The sequence below is a fragment of the Petaurus breviceps genome, unplaced genomic scaffold (assembly GCF_028583685.1).
Source record: "Petaurus breviceps papuanus isolate PSGF00001 unplaced genomic scaffold, PetGlider_PUasm1.0 90752, whole genome shotgun sequence".
NCBI classification, from domain to species: Eukaryota; Metazoa; Chordata; class Mammalia; order Diprotodontia; family Petauridae; genus Petaurus; species Petaurus breviceps.
In genome coordinates this window covers 12,901,963-12,909,107 of record NW_027187336.1, presented here as the reverse complement: position 1 = coordinate 12,909,107, position 7,145 = coordinate 12,901,963, and the positions used below count along the sequence as shown (strand labels likewise).

General features: G+C 41.1%; 1 pseudogene; it reads left to right on the top strand.

The window, feature by feature from the left end:
* Nucleotides 1-6,181: 6,181 nt before the first annotated feature.
* On the top strand, nucleotides 6,182-6,792 carry LOC138146076 (V-type proton ATPase subunit F pseudogene; annotated as a pseudogene).
* Nucleotides 6,793-7,145: the final 353 nt, after the last annotated feature.

Below are 7,145 nucleotides of genomic sequence, written 5' to 3'. Positions count from 1 at the left end.
TAAGAGAGCCCATGAAGAAATCTTAGAGAGCACCGTGGTAAATGGATTTGACCTGAAGATCCAGCAAAGGAGATTGGAGAGCAGTTAGAGAGGTAGAAAAAGCAGAAGATAGTCATGTCACCATTGGTGCAAAGAAAAGCAACCTTCCTTTTGACTTCAGGTCTCCCATCTTCTGCTGTGCCTGTCCTTTGAGGGTAGAGGAGTGGCATCCTCCACTCAATGATGAACCTTCTTGTATTTGGTCAGATGTTTCACATCCCAGTGACTCTGAACTCCTAGAGATCACCATCTAAAGTAGGAGTGAGGAATGTGCAACCTCAAGGCCACACATGGCTCTCTAGGTCCTCAAGTGTGGCCCCATTGACTGAATCCAAACTTCACGAAACAAATCCCCTTAATAAAAGGATTTGTTCTGTAAAACTTGGATTCAATCAAAGACCATACCCAAGGAATTAGAAGGCCACAGGTTCCTCACCCCTGAAAACCCATTCCATAGTCTCTACCACCTGATTCCTCATTCTCATTCCCCTCAACCCTGTTACCCCAAAATGTCAATCTAACTCTACCCAGCCCTTCTACATATTGTATCTTATGGATTACTTGTCCCATATGCATTTTTAAACTTTTTCTCTCCCACTTTTTCCATCTACTAGTTCTTACTAAAACCTGGCTTCCTTCTGATGACACAGCTTCATTGTCCACTCTTTCCAGTACTCCTGTACCTTCACTCATTGTCCTTGGTTCATTGGTCAAGGTGGAGGGCTTAGAATACTTGTTGCTTTCCAACCACCAATTCCAGGTTCTCCCCCTCTATCACTCAGTAACCTCTCATCCTTTGAGGTACATGATAGTTATATCTACCACCTAATCAAAATTCTGGTACCTGCTGTCAACAGACCTTCAGGTTATTCCCCTTCCTTCCTCAGTAAGTTTGGTATGTCTCACAATTTTTTTCTCCTATCCAAACCCTGCATAAATACTAAAGGGACTTTAATATACATATTGACTCTCTTTCAAACACACCAACTACTCAGTTCCTTAACTTACTTATTTACTTCTCATGACCTACTCTTCCATCCCACCTCAGCCACACACAAAGGTGGTCATACCCTTGATCTTATAATCACCCACAAATCATATCCATGTTTAAGAATCCTGAAACCCCCTCATTTGACCATAATGTATTTGCTTTTCACCTCTCCCTCTGTCTATTTTACAACCTCTAGTACCTTAACCTCTCAATTCTCTCCAAGGTTACTTCCTCTGCATTAGTCACTTTCTCTCAACTTTTTATCCAATTCCCAATTCAGCTCTACCCTATCCACCTTTCTTGAATCTCTAACTCCCTTACTATTTCACCAGTTGTACTCTGCCAAGCTTCAGCACTGGATCAGTTCAATCATTTACCAACTTCTCTCCTACACACATGCTACTGAATGAAGGTAGAGAAAAATCATGAAGCTATTTGACTGGGTCCACAAATTTATGTTGCACAATCTCAACTGAACCCTCGCTGCTACTAGGTAATCCTACTATACCTGTTTTATCAAGTCACTGTTCCACTCTACACTGTAGCTCTTCCAAACTTTTTCATCCCTCCTCAACTCTCCAATGGCCTTGCCTCCCCAACTTCGTCATCTGAGAACCCTGCCTCATAACATTATGAGAAAAAATTGAGGCCATTCACAGTAAACTCCTTTTCTCCTCTTCTTCCTATCTTATCATTCATATGCCTTCTGCCACTTTCTCTTCTTTCATCCTTATCTCACATGAAATGGCTTTACAAGGTTAGCCCTTTCTACTTGTTCAAGTGATCCCATTCCATCCCATCTCCTCCAATGGATTGCCTTCTCTGTCATCCCCACTAGTTCACTTATTTTCAATCTCTCCCTCCATTCATTCATTTTCTATTTCCACAAATATTCCCATGCCTCCCCTATCCTGAAAAAAAAACCCTTACCTGATCCATCCAACATTGCTAACTATTGTCCCGTATCCCTTTTTCCCTTTGTAGGTAAACTTGATAGCCTTGAAAAAGCCATCAGTACTTATTAAAGATTCCTTAATTGCTGAATCCAATGACCTTTTTTCAATCCTCATTCTCCTTGACCTCTCTGTAGCCTTTAACCCTACTGATCATTCTATCCTCCTTAATATTCTCTCTAGGTTTTGGGGACACCACTCTCTCCTGGTTCTCCTACATATCTGACTACTCTTTTTTAATCTCTTTTGCTGAATCCTCATATAGATCATGCCCTGTCACTGTAGGTGTCCCATGGGGTCCTATCATGATCTTTCTTCTCTTCTTCCTCTATACTACCTCAATGGTGATCTCATGAGCCCCAAATAATTTAATTACCATCTTTATGCTGATGATTCTCAAATCTGCCTTTCCTGCCCTAATTTTGCTGCTAACCTCTAATCTCACATCTCCAATTTCCTTTCAGGCATCTCAAACTGGATGTCCAGGAGACATCTGAGACTCAATATATCAAAAACTGAACTCATATTTCCTCCTAAACCTCTCCCTACATCCTACCTTTCTTTTGACTATAAAGGACCACCATCCTCTCAATCCCTCTGGCTCACAACCTGGAAGTCAGCCTGGATTCCTCACTGTCTCTAACCTCATATTATATCTAATCTATTGCCAAGGTCTATCAATTTTACCTCTGCAGCATCTCTCTAATATGCCCCCTTCCCTCCTGACACTGCCACCATTCTGGAATAGGCCATCATTTCATTCTAGCACTATTATAATAGCCTGCTGGTAGATTTGCCTGGTTCCAATTCTCTCCCCACTCCAATTCATTCCCCCATTCAACCATGTAAGTAAGGTGAATTTTAGTGTGTGTGAACTGGATATTTTGTTATTATTTCTTAGTGTTCAGTTTCCCAGGATCCATATCCATAATAATCTCTTGTTCCCAGTTATTAGATATAAGTTCCCATAACAATGGTTCAAAACATCTTCACCATGCTTGCACAGCATTATATAAATTATAAATAATATAATGATCTACTGCAACTGTGCAGCGAGATACAGGGATGGGGTGATGTAAATTTATGATTGCTAACAATATGCCTTCTTTGTCTGTTGCTCCTATAAAACAGGTGGTTATAGGTCAGTGAATGGGAAACCTTAGGGTTGAATGCACAAATGCTGTGTGTGCTTCAACTGGCCCCCATTGAGGGTTAGGGAAACTTAGGGTTGAATGCACAAGCTGGAATGCTGTTTGTCCCTCAATTGGCCCCCAAGAAGGCTTGAGGGGATTTAGGGAAATGCACAACTGACCCCACTGAGATGTAGAGGTAGTCATCACCCCTTCTTGCCAGCCCCTAGGAGAAGGGTGATTAGGGAATGCTGTAGGAGTTTGTCCTCCCATTTTCAGCAATCCTCTTCTGAGAAAACTAAATTAGAATAACAGAAGATTATTAAGCCCTTCATAGTATCTTTCTTGTCTGACCAGATCAAGAGTGAAACTGCACTAGCAGCCCTCCTGTGTGCTGTGTTTATTTGTCTTACAAACCACTAAAGTGATTTTTCTAATGCATAGTAGATTTGATCATGTCACCACTGCCCCCCCCCCCCCCACTCACTAAACTCCAGTGGCTCCCTATTGCCTCCAGGATCAAATACAAAATACTCTAGCAACAGAATCCTTCATAACCTAGACTCTTCCTACTTTTCCAGCAAAGTCACCAGCCTCACTTTCTCCTCTAGAGTCTTTTTTTTAAAGAGACCATTCTTTGCCTCATTTTTTATTAAGCCTTAATCACTGAATGGGCACTTGCTGCCTCAGTCAAACTGAAACCTGTGAAAAGCTTTACCTTGAAAAGACCAAGAGCCCCCACTGCTTCCTGGGACAGCTACAGTTGTCCTGATCCATATCAGGCCACTGAACCCAAATGGCTCCAGAGAAAGTGAGACTGGTGATCTCACACTGACCTCCCTCACTTAAATACAATTCACTTACATGTCATGGCATCACATCCTGATGTCATGGTCCTCTTGCAGAACAAAGAACAAACAACAACTAGCCTCTTGACTACTCCATTATCAAGACCTTACATCTCTCAGATCTGGGTATTTTTTTTTGGCTGTTCCCCATGCTGGAATAACGTCCTTCTTTAAGTCTGACTACTGATCTCCCCAGCTTCCTTTAAATACCAACTAAAATACCACCTTCTACAGGAAGTCTTCCCTAAATCCCTCTTAATTCACTGTCCACGCTTTGTTAATTATCTCCTATTTATCTTATAAATAGCTTGCTGTTTATAATTGTTTGCAAGTTGTCTCTCCTATTGGTTTGTAAACTCCTAGAGGACCAGGACTGTTTTTTGCCTCTTTTTGTATCCCCAGCATTTAGCAAAGTGCCTGGCACTTAGTAAGCACTTACTTAAATGTTTATTGACTGATTTTCACAGAAACCGAAAGAGGAGAGATTACCTAGGAGAAGAGGTTGATTAATATTTTCAAAGGTTACAGAGAGTTTGAGAAGAATGAGGACTGAGAGAAGGTCATTAGATTTGGCAATTAGGAGATCAATAACTTTAGAGATAGTTTCAGTTGAAGTATGAGTTTGGAAACCAAATTATAGAGAATTAAGAACAAAGTGAGAGGAAAGTAAGTCAAGGCTTCCCCTGTGGATAGCCTTCTTAAGAGGTTTAACCAAGAAAGGGAGGGGAGACATAGGATGATAGTAAAAATAAATGGATCTAGTGAAGTGTTTTTTTTTTTGTTTTGTCTTTTATGATAGGGAAGACATAAGCATGTTTATAGGTGATAGGAAAGCAGCCAGTAGATAGGGAGAACTTAGTGATAGATTAGAGGGGACAATCTGCTAGATGGAATAGTATCACTTTATCAGATAGAAGGGTTTTCCTTGGAAAGGAAAAGAACCACCTCTTTATATGAGACAGGGTTGAAGGAAGAGATAGTAGAAGATAGATAGCTAAGCTAAGAAACATGAGGAGAAGGGTATAAGAGGGAGTTCTTGACAAATGGCCTCATTTTTTTTTCAGTGAAATATAAGGCAAAGTTTTAAGCTAAGAGAGTGGGGAAAGGAAGCTGTGGGAGGTTTGAGGAGGGATGAAAAGGTTTATATGTTTGTACATATATGTACACTTACACTTATATACACATACACAAATCATATACATGTATAGATGTGTGTATAAATTATATGTGGATATACATGTGTGTATATATGCTTGTAGTCTCCCCTATAGAACACAAACTCCTTACAAACAAGAATTGTTTCATTCTTTGTAATTATATCATCAGTGCCTGGAATATAGAAGGTAATTAATTAATATTCTTTTTTTGAAGAAGTATACAAGATATGAAGGCATGGAGTGTCTGTGAGCCATATCCATGCAGCATGGGCCCATATTTATAAAATTACAAGACTAACAGAGTACCATCATCATCACCATCACCATCGGTAGCGTTAGTAGTAATAGTAGTATTACAATGATTCTCAATGTCTATAAGTCTTCTTTTAAGGGCTTGAGAATTGAAGGGCCATTGTTCTAGACCAGAAATCATTAAGGCATCCCCCTGCCTCTTTGTAGTGAGGTACTTAATTCAGTCTTCATTAGACTTGTATTCTGTACCACTTATTTTGCTCCATAAGCTCATTTAGTATGACTACCCCCCAATAAATTTCATGCTCCCAGCAAGTAAACACTGGTTAGAAGGTTTATGTCCGGAGCCTATTATTCCTCTACTACAGAAATAGATGGCCCAGTGAATAGAGTACTGGACTTGGAATCAGGAAGAGTCATCTTCATGAGTTCAAATCCAGCCTCAGATATTTACTAGCTGTGTGACTCAGGGCAGTTCAATTAACCCTGTTTGCCTCAGTTCCTCATTTATAAAATAAATTAGAGAAGTATATGGCAAAGCACTCCGGCATCTTTGCTAAGAAAACCCCAAATGGAGTCACAGGACAAAGTGTCAGATATGATTTAGCAACAATAATGTGCCAAATAATCAATAGCTAATGACTCCAAGCATTGGAGGAAGGGGAAGGAGAGTCCTAAAATCACGCACCCATCTAAATTAGCCTGCCTTAGATTAAGAATCCTCAAAGATGACCTTTCCACCTCTCTCCGGGTGGGGTGGGGGGGTGAGGGGGGGAGTGCTGTGTGAGACAGCAGCCTGGCAGCATGTACCATGGCTGGGTGAGGAAAGCTGATCGCGGTGATCAGAGACGAGGACACTGTTATCGGTTTCCTGTTGGGTGGCATCGGGAGCTCAACAAGCACCGCTCAACTTCCTGGTGGTGGAGAAGGACACGACCATCAATGAAATCGAGGACACCTTCCAGCAGTTTCTAAATCAGGATGACATTAGCATCATCCTTATCATCCAGTATATTGCTGAAATGGTGAGACATGCATTGGATGCCCACACACACTCAATACCTGCTGTTTTGGAGATCACTTCCAAGGAACATCTCTATGATGCAGCCAAGGACTCCATCTTACCTCGTGCCTGAGGCATGTTCACTGCTGAAGATCTTCGCTAAGGGACACCCATATCACCCTTCCCTGCACATTACATTCCACTACTGAAATGAAAAGGGGGAAGGCTTATGGTACTTGCTATTTATTGGGCCCTGGAGTAAAGCTAAGACAGAATGAAGACTGGAAAACATAAAGCCCAACTCCTCAAATGTGTCCCTCTTCTTCTGTTTCCTCTTCCTTCTCCTGGTTGATTTTGTGCCGTCTTTGTCTTATGTCAATGCTAAATTAAAGTTCATTTCTCCAGGAAAAAAAAAAGAATCCTCAAAGATAAATAATTTTAGCTAAAGCATGCTTTCCCTTTTCCCCTCCCCTCCTCCCTCCATTACAGAAAAAGATGTTAATTTATCCAGGGCATGAAAAGGAAAGGAAGAGAATCTAGGGAAGAACTAAGTAACAGGACCCTTGTGCTAGATTGTCCCAAGCCTGAAGGAAAGGGAACTGAGAAGGGATTTAGGACAAGGACAAATTTAAGGTAGTGAACCCTGTATCCCCAACACAGTAAGAGGCAAGGGAAGCCAGTTAGCATACCCTCAAGGGTGTATTCACCAAAGAGGGAAAAGCCAGAGAGTGGTTGACAGGAGAAGAGAAAATAAAGGATGATTTCATCACCA